The following is a 13,173-nucleotide window of genomic DNA, read 5'->3' as shown; positions in this document are numbered from 1 at the left end:
TGCATAATCTTGGCGTTATTAGCCGAACACTCTAACCAACTGAGCTAACCAGCTACTCTAACACCACGTGATCTTATATATATATATATATATATATATATGTTTTTTTCTTTCTTAACACAGAGTTTTGAGAGGCTATCCAGAAAAATGAGCTTGGGCTTTTGAGAAATTGAAAACTGTTTTGATATTTTTAAAGATGAGTCAAACTAAACCAAACACATTCCATGGAAACCCAGGCCCACAGATGAACGGTTTTGTGGTGAAATTCATGAGGGAAACTCTGCATCTTTTATTCCTCTGCTAGGAATTTGCCATGTACCTTAAAAGCTCTGAGAATTCCTGCCTCCAGTAAAGATGCCTGTTTAACCCCGTGTTTCCCAAACTTATTTCCTCAGAGCCCTCACGTAGCCCCCGTGGAGAGTAAGTGCTCAGGAGAGGGTGCCTCGAGTGATGGGATTATGCTCACGGAGTCCAAGGAGATAATTGCTTTTGCTGATGATTAGGGCCCACTGTCCAGAACAGGTTATAAATAGCATTAGTGACAATCTTTTCCCAAGATCTTAGCTGAACTTTTAATTCCTCAATTGAATAGTGCACAACCCCAGTATTTTGTCCGTTTGCTGCAAGGAACATAATACTATGGTGGCCTCTTGAGAATGGAGAGATGATCTTTAAAAAAAAAAAAAAAATTGTCCCAGAGAGGTTGGAGGTTAGAATTTTTCTGTGTCTATCAGAATGCCGTGTACTTGCTGGGATTGGACAAATATTATTTAAGAGTGTTGTCATAACCCAAATGGACTTTTTATTCAGTTCATGCATTTCTTCAACTCTCATGCCGGTTCACCTATGAGAAAGAATGTTAACACAAATTGCAGTACTGTCACTCTTCAGTATTTGCATAGCTGGGGTGCAGCTTTTGGAAGAAGCTTCCCAGAAAGAATTCCAAGAGAGCATCTGCATTGCCTAAGGTATTTATTGCATCCAAAGAGTGAATTCTCTCATTTCGTGGATGAAGAGGTAAAGCCTCAAAGAAGATGAGCCCTAATTTATGCATGTGGAACCATGGTAATGTTCCCCGGACTACCAAGAAATAATGTTAATGAATAAAAATAATGTCAATAAACTGAAGCCATTAGCGGAACGATCTAGAGTCAGTCTGCCTGGCCAAGTTAGAGCTTTCTTAATGCCCTTGCTGTTGTATCTGAAGCAGGCCTAATACATTTAATTATCTCAATAAGGTAGATATTGGCTGTTAACTTTATAATAATAACAGCAATGAGAAATACAGCCTTAATAATTGAGGATTTTGCAGTTTATAGAGTATCACCTACATTACTTCCAAGAGTGATCGAGTTATTTCAATTTATAGACTTACAGTACTCAGAGAGGTTAAGCGATTTGTGTATGGTCACACAGCCAACACATGGCAGAGCTAAAGCCAGAACCTAACCCACTGTATCTCCCTTAAATTGTATCGTTTCATTCCCCAGAGTGCCTCAAATAGAGCTGCTTGATTGGCTATAACCTATCTCTTTTGAGTATCTGATAAATTCCTGGGGGCTTTCCAAGAAGAATCATTTGAAAAGCAGCTTCGAATTTGTGTGTCGAGATTGAGTAACCCTTTTATTTAACAAATTCCTATACAGTGCTTACCATCATAGGTTTCTAAGCATTTTGTAAATACCAAGTTGTGGATTTCTCTCATCAGTCCTACTTTGCGGATATAATTTTACTCTATTTTATAAAAGAAACTAAGAGCGGCTAAATCACTCACCTGAGGACACCACCTCTCGAACTATGATTTGCACACGGGCTCTCTGGCTCCTTCTCCTTTCCTCTGTTTATGCAAATGTGGGATTGGATAGAAGAATCAGGCTGAGGGTGATTCAGATTGAGAAATTTTTTGTTTTATTCTAAACACGAGGTTGTCTAGGTGTTAATCTTATATGGAAGGTTTTTGCTTTTTTATTCATACTTTCATATAATTTCTAAATTTTGTACAGTGTTTACGTGTTACTTTCATAATTACAAAAGGGTATCTACTGAAAAAATTATTCCAGTGTAGAGTGGCAGCCTTTATGCTAAGTGCTGAAAGTGATATATTGGCAAACACACACACACACACACGCACGCACACACTCATTCAAGGGAAATTTTGACCAAAGAAACTTGTATTGTTCTCCTGTTCACTCCATTTTGCATGTTCCTTTGTGATCTTGAGCATATCTGCACTATTTTGAGCCTCTGGTTTCTCATCTGATAAATGGGGAGTAATACTACTTCACAGAAGGCTAGGAAGACTGAGTGAGACACAGACTGTGCACATGCTTTATAAATTTAAAAGTGCTGTAAAGTGTAAATGACTGTTTAGGTAAAGACATTTATGGCATGTTTTTAAAAGTTTCCATTCGCGGTTATTTGCATAGATGTTACACAACTTGTGTTTTGGAAAGTTTGCCAGGAAGAATTTTATCCTGCAGCCCTTAGCCAGTCAGGATGTGAGCTAGGGTGGAAGTTTTGTGGGATAAGCAATCTGCTGCTCCCTTGGAGAATTCTCCAAATTTGCAAGTAGAAACATCACAGTTGGCAAAATAGAGCTAGAGTAATAACATTTATCATTCAGGTGAAGCTGTTGTGTTTGCAAAGGGCTTGGTAATTGGTAATTAGCTGACCCCCACCTTGCCTCCTCCTGCCATCCCTCACCTTCTTCCTGCCCTGCTGTGCCCTCTTGAACTCAGACACAGAGGCACCTGCATCCTCCCACTATGTTGCTCCCTGCATGGCATCCAGAAAGTCCCAGTGGGCCACAGCCATCTGATGAGTCAGTACCAGGGGGGAGAGTTATGTCATCCACACAAATGAGCTCTGCCTCTGCGGTCCTGGGCCAGTAGGAAATGAGGTCAGGCATTGAAGACATCAGGCTTTGGGCAGGGAATATTTTTAATATAAATAGGAATTCTCCGCCCCCATCTTCTGCATCTCTTACCTTTTCTCCCCCAAAGCCCAACCTCTGCTTTGTCAGTTTCTTGGCATTCAGTAACCCATTTTTTTTTTCCTGAAGCCATGTCATTGGCAAGTCAGATTTCCCTGTTTGCTCTCTCAAGTAAGGCGGGTTTTTCTCATTCATTTTTCCCCAAGAAGAATTAGGACCTGAAAATCTTGATGATCTTTAAGCCCCTTCTTGGACAGTAATTTGGATTCTCAATGAACACCCACTTCATCTCTTTGGCTCCATTCAATCATGTTCTTCATCTGAAGGGACTGAGACCTCTTATTAGCAACTCCATTCTGCTTAAAAAATGGAGAGCCTTCTCTGTGTCTTTCAGTGGGTCTGAGATATTTCTCTCAAAGGATGGCTAAAAACTGAATAATTAATAAAACCATCTTTTGTGACTTTTTTTTTCTTTTCATCAGTCTGGAAGATTCTGCAATTCTCTTCGGCCTATCATATGGTTAGGTAGACATACTGTTGAAGGCCAAGTTATAGTTCCTCAGTTTGGGGCTTCACTAGGAACTACATTCCCCAGAAGCCCCAAGAACTGACAGTGAACAGTCTGTGCACAGGCATGACTGCTCCTTTTCAGTCTCCCCTTCAAAGTCTTCCATCTTATCAGGCAGCCCTCTGTCTTGAACTGTTTTCCCCAAGTACTTAACCACCTGTAACATTAGATTTTGCTCTTTCTCTCCCTCTCTTTTTTTTTTCCTCCAGATTTTTTTTCTCTGCGATGTTTTCTCTCCACTACCCTCCTCTGCCTCCACCCATCTGTTCTTTTTATGGAAGGTCAAAAAGTTCAACATTAGTAAAGAGGGGCCAAAATGGACTTTATAGTAGGGAGTTGAGGACCTGGTATGGCCAGGCAGCCCTAGCTGAGCCTCAGTTTCCTTATCTATAATGCAACAAGTCAAAGCTGCCTCATGGGAAAGGTGACAGGGATGCTGCAATGGGTGCTGTCAGGGTGCTGTCCTGAGTGCAATCCCAGCCCTGCCATTGACTGGCTCTGTGACCCATGGGGACCTCTGTGCTTCAGCTTCTTCATCTGTAAAGCAGGATAACAATTGCACCTGCTTTATAGGATTGTGTTGGGAAGATTAAAAGAGATCATTCATGTAAAGTACTTCACAGGGTGCCAGACCAATAGAGTAAGTCCTCCATAAATATTATATGTCATTGTTGTCATTATTCCTGGAAATTAGCAAGTTCTGTTTCCCTGAGGAAGAGGTGTCTCCTGCTAGCAGGCCCTGGTTTCCGCAGAGACAAACTGTTAAGTGCTTAAAGGTACTTTGTGAGTGTAACCGTGTGTTCAGAAACCCATAACGTGGCTCGCATGCCTTGGCCTAGGTTTTTGGACCCATTGCTTGGAGCTGACCTTGGCAAAGGGAATCAAGTGGGATGCTTTGAGAAACCATGGGTCTGGAAAGCCAGTGAGGCCAAAGGAATCCAGGACCAAGAGTCCCTACAGCTACAGACCAAGGCCCAACAGGGGACCACAGGGAGACCGCTCATCTCAAGGTTTCTCACAAGCTACACGTGGACCTTGTCTCAGCACCTTGCTCCTCCCTTGCTGTTAAAAGGAAGGAGTTTTACATAGAGGAGCATCTCTACGTAAAGCAGCTTACTTATGTTGAGCAGCTGCAAAATGAGCCTCTTCTCCTTTTTTTGAACTACCATCCAAGCCTTGGCATTACTGTTAAGAAATGGCCCTTTTTCCTAATTGCATGAGCCTCAGAATGGGAACAGTTTGCTTTGATCTTTCATGTGTTTTGATGGCCAAATCCAAAGAGGGCGTCGTGAAAATGATGACTGAGGGAAGATGAATCTGACGGCTGCATAAGGCTGCAAGTTGGGAGCAGTGACCTGGCTCAAGGTCGGGCTAAGTTAGGGTGGACTAAGATCTAATCAGAGCACGAAATGCTTGCTGCATCGTATTATATAGTATATCACCCATCATACCATGGTATAGAGCTGGAGGGGACAATAAGGATCATTTGAAGATAAACAAACCAAGGCTTCCAAAGTTTATAACTCTGTAAGTAGAGGTGAAGGCAGGCTAGGTACATTCCTTTAACAACTAGTTATTTATTGAGCTTTCACCGTGTCTCAGGCACCATGCTGAAAACACAAGGATGAATAAGGCATGTAATGTCCTCATGTCTACGTCTTCTTCTTCAAAAAAAAAGGTCAGTAAACAGAAAAAGCAATTGTAAATTGTAATACAAAATGATCAAGGAACTGAGATAGGGAAGATCTAAAGGTTAGGGCAGATGTGAGGCAGGCAAACTTGGGTAGTTTGACCAAGCATAACCTCTGTGACATTTATGTTAAGAATTTGAAGATGAGGGGCGCCTGGGTAGCGCAGTCGTTAAGGCGTCTGCCTTCGGCTCAGGGCGTGATCCCGGCATACCGGGATCGAGTCCCACATCGGGCTCCTCTGCTATGAGCCTGCTTCTTCCTCTCCCACTCCCCCTGCTGTGTTCCCTCTCTCGCTGGCTGTCTCTCTGTCACATAAATAAATAAAAAATCTTTAAAAAAAAAAAAAGAATTTGAAGATGAGATGAGCTTGCAATGCGAAAAGTGGGAAGAAGAGCAAAGAACATAAGAGCATTCTAGATGGAGGACATTGGATTTACAAAGGCTTGAGGTGGGAAGATCTTTGGCCCTTCCAGAACTTGAAGGAAGGTCATGGTGGCTGGAGTCGTGAGGAGGCAAAGCAGCTTCAAATGAATTTGGAGAATTAGGAGGGACCAGATCATCTACAGCCTTGGGGGCCACTGTAAGGAGTTTGAATTGTGAGGTAAGGCAGTAGTTCTCAAACTTGAGCTGAATCAGAACCACCTGGAGGGCTTATTAAACATAGATGTCTGGGCCCCAACTCTAGAGTTTCTGAATCTGTAGGTGAGAGCTGAGAATCTGGATTTATAACACATTCCCAGGTAGTCCTGATGCTGCTGGTCTAGACACCAGACTTAGAACCACTACTCTAAGGCCATGAGGAGCCTATCAGAAAGATGTTTAATAGAATTGTAAGAATTTGGTAACCAACTAAGTGTGTGGTTCAAGACAGAAAGGAATCAAAGATAATAACAAAGGTATTCTCCCATATGATCAGGACATGAAATATGGAGGAAAAGTCTTTAGTTGGTTTCAGATGATGAGATGGTATGGCCAGCAGGAATCTTCCATGGGTTTCAGTGGCTGTGGGAATTCACAGATCCCTAAGACTTTCAAAGATGGGTGGTATAGAGGGTACAAATGTAGAGAAGGAAGAGGCAGGAATATGATGCTGTCAACCTGGAATTTCTCTAGGCCCTCCTAGCCAACTCTTTCCCCCTGAAAACTCACGGCCAGCCACCTCACTGACTTGCCCTGCCCAAGGCCAAACTGACGGCAACATCCTCAGTCTACCAGCAGATATGGTCTATGGTTAGTCTTGCTGCCACAGATCTTATACCTAGTGATCCCAGGTGGGCAGGCTTTTTCTTGCGATCCACCTCCTACATCATCTTGTAGGAGACTGGTCCTTACTTCCTGCATCCTAAAGTGAGAAAAACCTAATTCCTCTAACCAATGGCACTGACGAGTGGCAGTGCTGCTGACTAGGGACACCCACCCTCCACCTGGATGAACTGGGTCTAAGTGTGCCCTGCTCTGCCCTGGAATGCTCCACTGTTCTCATGTGCCCAGTCAAGTGCCCCAGCCTCAGTTCCACCAGAGCACAGTTTTAGCTCCTTGCCATCAGTATGTGCTGATCAGAGTGAATCCAAGTTCTGAGGGTAACTTTTTGCTGGGCAGAAGGACAAAACTAGTGAGTGACATGAAGCATGGTGTACCCAAAAGAGAGGCCATGATGCTGTGGTAAGGACAGTGTCATGGAGGCCAAAAGAGAGAAAAGTTTTAGAAAAGGAGAGGCCCAGATACATGAAAACTGTTGAAAATTAGAAAAAAAGAACCAAACAATTTGTCAATAAATCATGACAACTTCAGAGAGAACAGCTATACAAGAGTGGGTGGATGGAAGAAAACAGCAATCAAAGCCCAATGCACATGTAATGCTATTAGGTTAAATACTACACAAGTAATTGAGTGATGAAAATTATTAATTGTGCACATGCTGCTCACTCTATGCCCCGGGTACTTCTAGTGCTTCTTGAATAGTGGAATAATTGGCAGATAACTGCACTATTAATTATGCCAAGGCTTGCTTGGTGATAGGCTAAAGGCCAAACACGTAGGATGAGGGGTATCTATGCATTCTTTTTATCTTTGTGCCCTGAGAAGAGTGAATGGAATGCTCAAGGTCAACTTGAACCTGCAGCTAGCCCAGTAGACTGAAGTTCTGTCATGCTCTGCCTTGAAAAGTAAATAGCAGTGTCTATGCGATAAGCCTACATAGGCTCAGAGGCCACCTACAGCATGTATGCAAATGGCACTTAGGCACAGCAGAGTTAAAGATGTTCACAAGCTCACTGCATAAAACATTTATAAGCCAGACCCCCAAGGACCAGTATTCTCCTCTCTCTGTCATATCCATCCTTGGCCACATGATAAACATTCCCCATCCCTTGTCCTATTCACACCAACAAGACTATTTCATACGGGTAAGAACAGACACAAAGTCCATAGCTTTTCACATCCGGATTTTCCAAAGTGGATTATGGCAAATTGGATGCAGAATACCTAGCTTATCATGTCGTAAGATGAGTAAGGTAGTAAGAAGCCACCCTATTGGAAGAGGAAAGGTTTGAACCAGTGCTATCCAATAAAACCTTCTGAAATGACAGAAATCATGTTTTGTGGTACCAGTGTGGTGGCCACTCATAGCCATGAGTGTCTATGAGCACTTCAAAGGGGGCTAATGTGGTTGACAAACAAATTGACAAATTACAATTAATGTAAATGAAATAGCCACATAGGAGTAGTGGTTAAAACACAGCTTCAGCGGACACTCCAGCTTCGCTTCCTTCCTTACACACCCTCCTCTGGGCTGCCTGTCTGGGCTTGAGGGGCCTCAGAGCCTCTTGGGGTGGTAATGTGTGTCCTCTGGGATGATGTTTCATCATGGACAATTTTCCTCCTCCCATCAAACGACAGCTTCACTTGCTCCAAATGAGTAAAAATTTGCCCAGAATTACTTACGAGGGGTGAAAGATGAACATATTAACAGGCTATAGATAACAAGAAAGTCCTTTAAAAATGAACGTGGTGGCTATTTAATGCCGCCAAATCAATTTGTGCAAAATAACGGGAGACAAGGATGAGTTGTGGCTGACAGGGAGCAATTAAGTTTTGTGATTCTGCCTTGAATTATTAATTTCAGGAAGGGTTGTTTCTTTCTCTGAAATCTACATCTTCTTCACCCTAGAGTGACAGGTGGAAAGCACTTTATGTGTGAGCCTCTCTAGATTCTGAGCAACCTTTTCTCTTGGTTTCTTTTCTCATGTTCTCAGCAATTCATCAAGGTTTGCATTTGGTTTTCTTTCCACTTTTGCAACATTTTAGCTATACAAATACGTGTTTTTAAAAAACCAGCAACAAGGAAGAGAACATCCTCATCAATTTCATGGGTGGGCTTCCCTCATGACATGACATGTCCGCACACAGCCATGGCGTGCACTCACCAGAGAGAGAAGAGCACACATGCTGGGAAAAGTAAATTCGTGCAAGCTCATTTTCCTCCTGGAAAAGATAAAATGTCTTTGGCTGGTCAGCTCATTTGGTGAAGCCACTGTGCTACTGACATCCTTGATCTCAGGATTAAGCCCTGTATGGGATGCTTTCCATCACGAAGAATTCCTTTGTACAGAGCCCAGCCTTGGGAAGCCATCTCACAAATACATGTGTCTCCCGATGAACACCTAGAGGATGGCTCAGCTCAAGTCAGCCCTTTGCTAACAAAAGCCATCAACAAAATGCCTTGTTACACACAGTGGGTCCATGGAAAGGACACCAACACCAGAGTCATTCCAACGGGCTTAGCTTGATGTGGCCATCTCTTAGCAATTGAATAATTGCTTGGTTACTTGAAACTTCAGGTTTCTTTGAAGAAACCCTTCCCACCTTCCCACTTATCCAAGTGTACTAAGCCCCTCAAATATAAAATGGGATTTGGTTATTTTATGAGCTGGCATAGTTTCATGGAAAGTGCTTTGGGATCAGAACAACTGGAATTTTAGTCCCATTTCTGTCACCATTTCTAGCTGTTGGACTAGTAAAGGGACAAAAGATCTCTGAGCCTGTTTCCTCATCTGTGAAACTAGGCTGATGCTACCTCATAGGATGGCAGTAAGGGTTAAAAGGAGGAATGTGAAGTTTCTGGTATAGTGGCTCACGTGTGTTGTGGTTCTAATAGACATAGCCAAGAAATCCAGAAGATGGTTCCCAGCCAGACCCAGAAATAGTGTGAAGTCTTCCTCCAGGGAACCTCTGCTTTGGTCACTTCCCTCCTGCCAGCCCTTTTCTTTGCTTCTCTTTCATCACTGTGTGTCAGAGGAAATGTCATTCATTTATTCACATACTCACAAATAGCTCTGAGAGCCTACTGCATGCCAGGAACTACTCTAAGTACTAGGGTTATAGCAGCGAACAGAGTCCGATTGCATGGTGCTTGTATTTTAGTGGGGAGATAGACACTATGGTATGCCATAAATAAATGACATACCGTCAGAGGGTGATTAGTGCTATGTAGAAGGATAAAATAGGACAAGGAGATAGGATGGAGGTGATGGAAACTGATTCAATATCAACGACCAGCATGTGATCTTTAAGATCACTTGCACACACCCACACGTACGTGCGCACACACACGCACAGTGAGGATGGTAGATCCCTTATTCTGTGAAGTGGGGAGGACATAGCCTGAAGATCTTGGGGGTAGGGGATGGAGGAGGTAGGAAAATGGTTGGAATAACCTGGGCTGCAGACGGAGTTGAGGAATGGAAAGAGAAGGTGCAGGAAGGTGGCTTGGGATAGGGAGATCAGTGGGAGGAAGAGATGGCAGCTACCAAATGGGAAAATGTAAGGGGAAAGAGACAGAGAAGGTGCTGGAGACCTCCCAGTCGACTTGATACAGTCCTGAGCCTCCTCATGAAGCCCTCAGCAAAGATGTGCGTGACTCACTAAGACTCTTGCTGTAGGTGTTTTTTGGGGGGATGGGGCAGAGAGTTAGATCTGGGACATGTGGGTGAGAGCCAGGCTGGCCCACTGAGCCAATATTTATAGACTTCTTGTTTTCAATAATCCAAACATTGTAAACAAGTGTTACGTAGAAAAGCCCAAGTCCCTTTCACTGTTCCCTAAATTTCAACCTCTGAAAGTGACTAATATTAAAAGTGAAATGTGTATCCTTGCTGATATTTTCCTACAAATACACAAACACTGACAAATGCAGTGTTTAAAAATAAGCAGTGGTTTCCTTCTCTTTTTCTTTTTTTAAAGGAGAGATCTGATATCATCGTTTCCCAGGAACCAAAGCCCAAGAAAGATTACCAGAATATTCTAGTATCAATGCTGCCTCCTCAAACTATAACAATTCTCACAGAAAAGTCTCCCACTTGCCCCCATACCACATCCTAACTATTCCTTAGCACACTCTCCACCTGCCTGCTGTTCTCTGCAAAGAAATGGTTTCTCCAGCAGGTGTTTACAGGCAAGATTATATCAAGCTCCCAGTCTAGCCTCCAGTCATTAATAAGGGAGATTCCCCGTCACTTGAGGCCCCATCACCTGAAGCACAGTGGGAATCGGGACAAGGAAACTAAATAATTCACCTCTTAGTGCGCTGTGAAAGGGAGAGGAGCAGAGCTTCACGTCGCCGTGGAAATCAGGTTCTGTTTACTAATAGCTTCCTCTACTGGAGTGTGGCAGGTTAGCCTGTAGGATGGTGGCTCTCAACCTTGGCTGCACATTGGAGTCACCTGGCGGCTGTGCAAATATTGACACCTGGACCTCACTCGCAGCAATCCCATTTCATTAGCTTGTGTTGCAGCCTGGGCATCCCCAGGTAATTCTAATGTGCAGGCAAAGGTTGTGAGTCAGTGCTGGAGGTCAACTCTCCCTGTTCTGGTAAATTAGTCATTATCCGGAGCATCGAGAGTCGGCATAAATGAATTCAGTACTTTGTCTTATTTTAATATTGATACCACATTCAGCTGGGAAAGCAGTCTGCTCGTTTGTCCAACTTTCAGAAACAATGCATCTCTAGTCCAACTCATTCCCTTTTCTTCGATTCAGTCTTCTTCCTGATGAGAAGGGGCAACACATGGATGTCAAGGGGTCTTGCTGGCCTCTGTTCTGGAAAAGTGACCACAATAGGAGAGCACTGGCCTCCAAACGGTTCTGGGGTCAACCACTCACATCCCCAACTTCCAAGCAGTCGCCATCCTTTGCATTCCCTTCTTGGATTTCCTTCAACATGCAGATTTATGAGGCAGGGAATTGATGGGGTGGCTGGAGTCCAGACCCGGTGTAATCACCGAGAAGAATGAACAAGTGTACTCCAGGGAGTACCCACAATCCTGACCATACTTCTGGTGTCATCTCTAATGGTGCTGACTTAGGGATCTTGCCTGCTTTTTTGCCTTTCTCCTCACTCGGCTTGACCAGAGTCTGTGGCTAATGCTAGGCTGAACCAGTGTAGGCAGAGAGTGCGATCCTCCCTTTGTTTGTGCCATGTGTGGATCAGTATTTGCTTCGTAGCTCGCCTCACATCTGTGGGGTGTCCCTGAGGTTGAGGACTGCTGAGGCAGGGGGCTAAGTAGGTGCCAGGTGTGGGGTGGCAGGAATGAGAACAGGGCCTGTGTCACCTCCCTTATTCTTCATTTAGTAGAAATGGGATAGAATTGTAAATGCCTTGGGACAAGTTCCCTCCACTATCTTTCCTCGGGCAGATGTCCTTGATCCGTTCTGATTTACATTTTCCTTCTAAGTACTCTGATACTTGTCCCTGAGTGGATCCTAGCTGACGCCACCCTGGGTTGTCCTCAGTGATTTACTTATCCTCGTGCTCTCTAAACACAAATCCTTAAGGGCAGGGTATCCAGTGCCTACCACAGCATCTGTCACACAGGAAGGGCATGTATGTGGGCGTGCAAGGAATGCAACGCTTGTCAGCATCCACATTTCTCCCAACCTAACTGCACACGTTACATTCTAGCAGACCTAGATCTAAATCCTGCTCTTCATTTCTGGGCTCCCTGACCTTGGGCAAGACTCTTCACCTTGCTAAGCCTTGCCTTTCTTATTTCTGGAAAGCGGCTAGTGCTGAGATCTGCCCTATCAGGCACTAATGAGTATTCAGTGGGGTAGTGTATGCAAAGTGTTAGTACAGTGTCATTCACAGGCTTATGACTCGATGAATGTTAGTTATCGTGCATTATCATTAGTAGTTCCCTTATTATCTATGTGATAACATTAATTTTACCATCGCCTGCAAATAGGCAAATAAAATAGGACATTGCCAAAACAACTTTAACTATCTAGCCTTAATATTAACTCTGATTAAAAAAAAAAAGTTAAGTTGTTTGTGAAGGTAAAGTGCTCGGTAGGAGTATGCTAATGCTCTATCAGCCAGATGTGAATCTTGGCTGCCAACATACTGGCCTAAATCGGGGAGTTTAATCTCGGGAAGTTCTGATAATTAATAGAGCACTGGAGAGGGAGTCCATCAGGCGGGCAGCTAAGCAGCGGTCAGGACAACTTGGCAGAGTTTATAGGACTGGCCTGTGCCGTGCAGAGCCCTCGTAATTGGAGGGAGCCGCAGTGTACAAGGACGGTCTGCAGTTCAACGTACTGTTGCCGTCTCTGAGTGAATTTGTACGCTGACTGCAAGAGCGGAGATCTGTGAGTCACAGCAGAGATCCTCTCCCCTGCACATTATTGAGTCAAAATTTAAGATCAGCAAAGATCTTGACTCGTGTGCCAGTATAGGAAAACTGAATGCCAGGCAGGTCCTTGCGATCCTGCTGAGCCATCATAGAGGACTAGATTGCTTAGCTCTCTTTCCCTTCATTTGGGCTCAGTCACCAAGGTCTGACAGGCTGAAAGGCAGCTAAGCCTTAGATTCTAAAACCACTAGCACCCTTGGACCGCAGCCATTCAAGGATCAGGTCAAGGTTTGGGAGACCACATTAAGAAGTGAATGCTAATATGCTCTAGTCGAGAAGTCAGCGCTTTATCAT

At 43.9% G+C, this 13,173-nt stretch overlaps 2 protein-coding genes across 5 annotated transcripts in view; one reads left to right on the top strand and one right to left on the bottom strand.

Annotated features, from left to right (window-relative positions):
- DOCK2 (dedicator of cytokinesis 2) overlaps positions 1–13,173 on the top strand; it is a 409,258-nt gene that overhangs the window by 259,779 nt on the left and 136,306 nt on the right. The window lies entirely within an intron of this gene.
- INSYN2B (inhibitory synaptic factor family member 2B) overlaps positions 1–13,173 on the bottom strand; it is a 116,369-nt gene that overhangs the window by 62,554 nt on the left and 40,642 nt on the right. Inside the window, exon 1 of one of the 2 annotated variants that reach the window (XM_087867814.1) lies at positions 1,775–2,115. The exons of the other annotated variant lie outside the window; for it this stretch is intronic. The gene's annotated coding sequence lies outside the window, so the exon portion shown is untranslated. Of the gene's footprint in view, positions 1–1,774; positions 2,116–13,173 lie in introns of those variants that run through there. 2 annotated transcript variants of the gene reach the window in all.

Source organism: Ursus americanus, chromosome 15 (assembly GCF_024610735.1).
Source record: "Ursus americanus isolate L20-20 chromosome 15, mUrsAme1.1.p, whole genome shotgun sequence".
In the NCBI taxonomy this organism is placed as follows: Eukaryota; Metazoa; Chordata; class Mammalia; order Carnivora; family Ursidae; genus Ursus; species Ursus americanus.
This window is presented reverse-complemented; position numbering and strand designations above follow the sequence as displayed.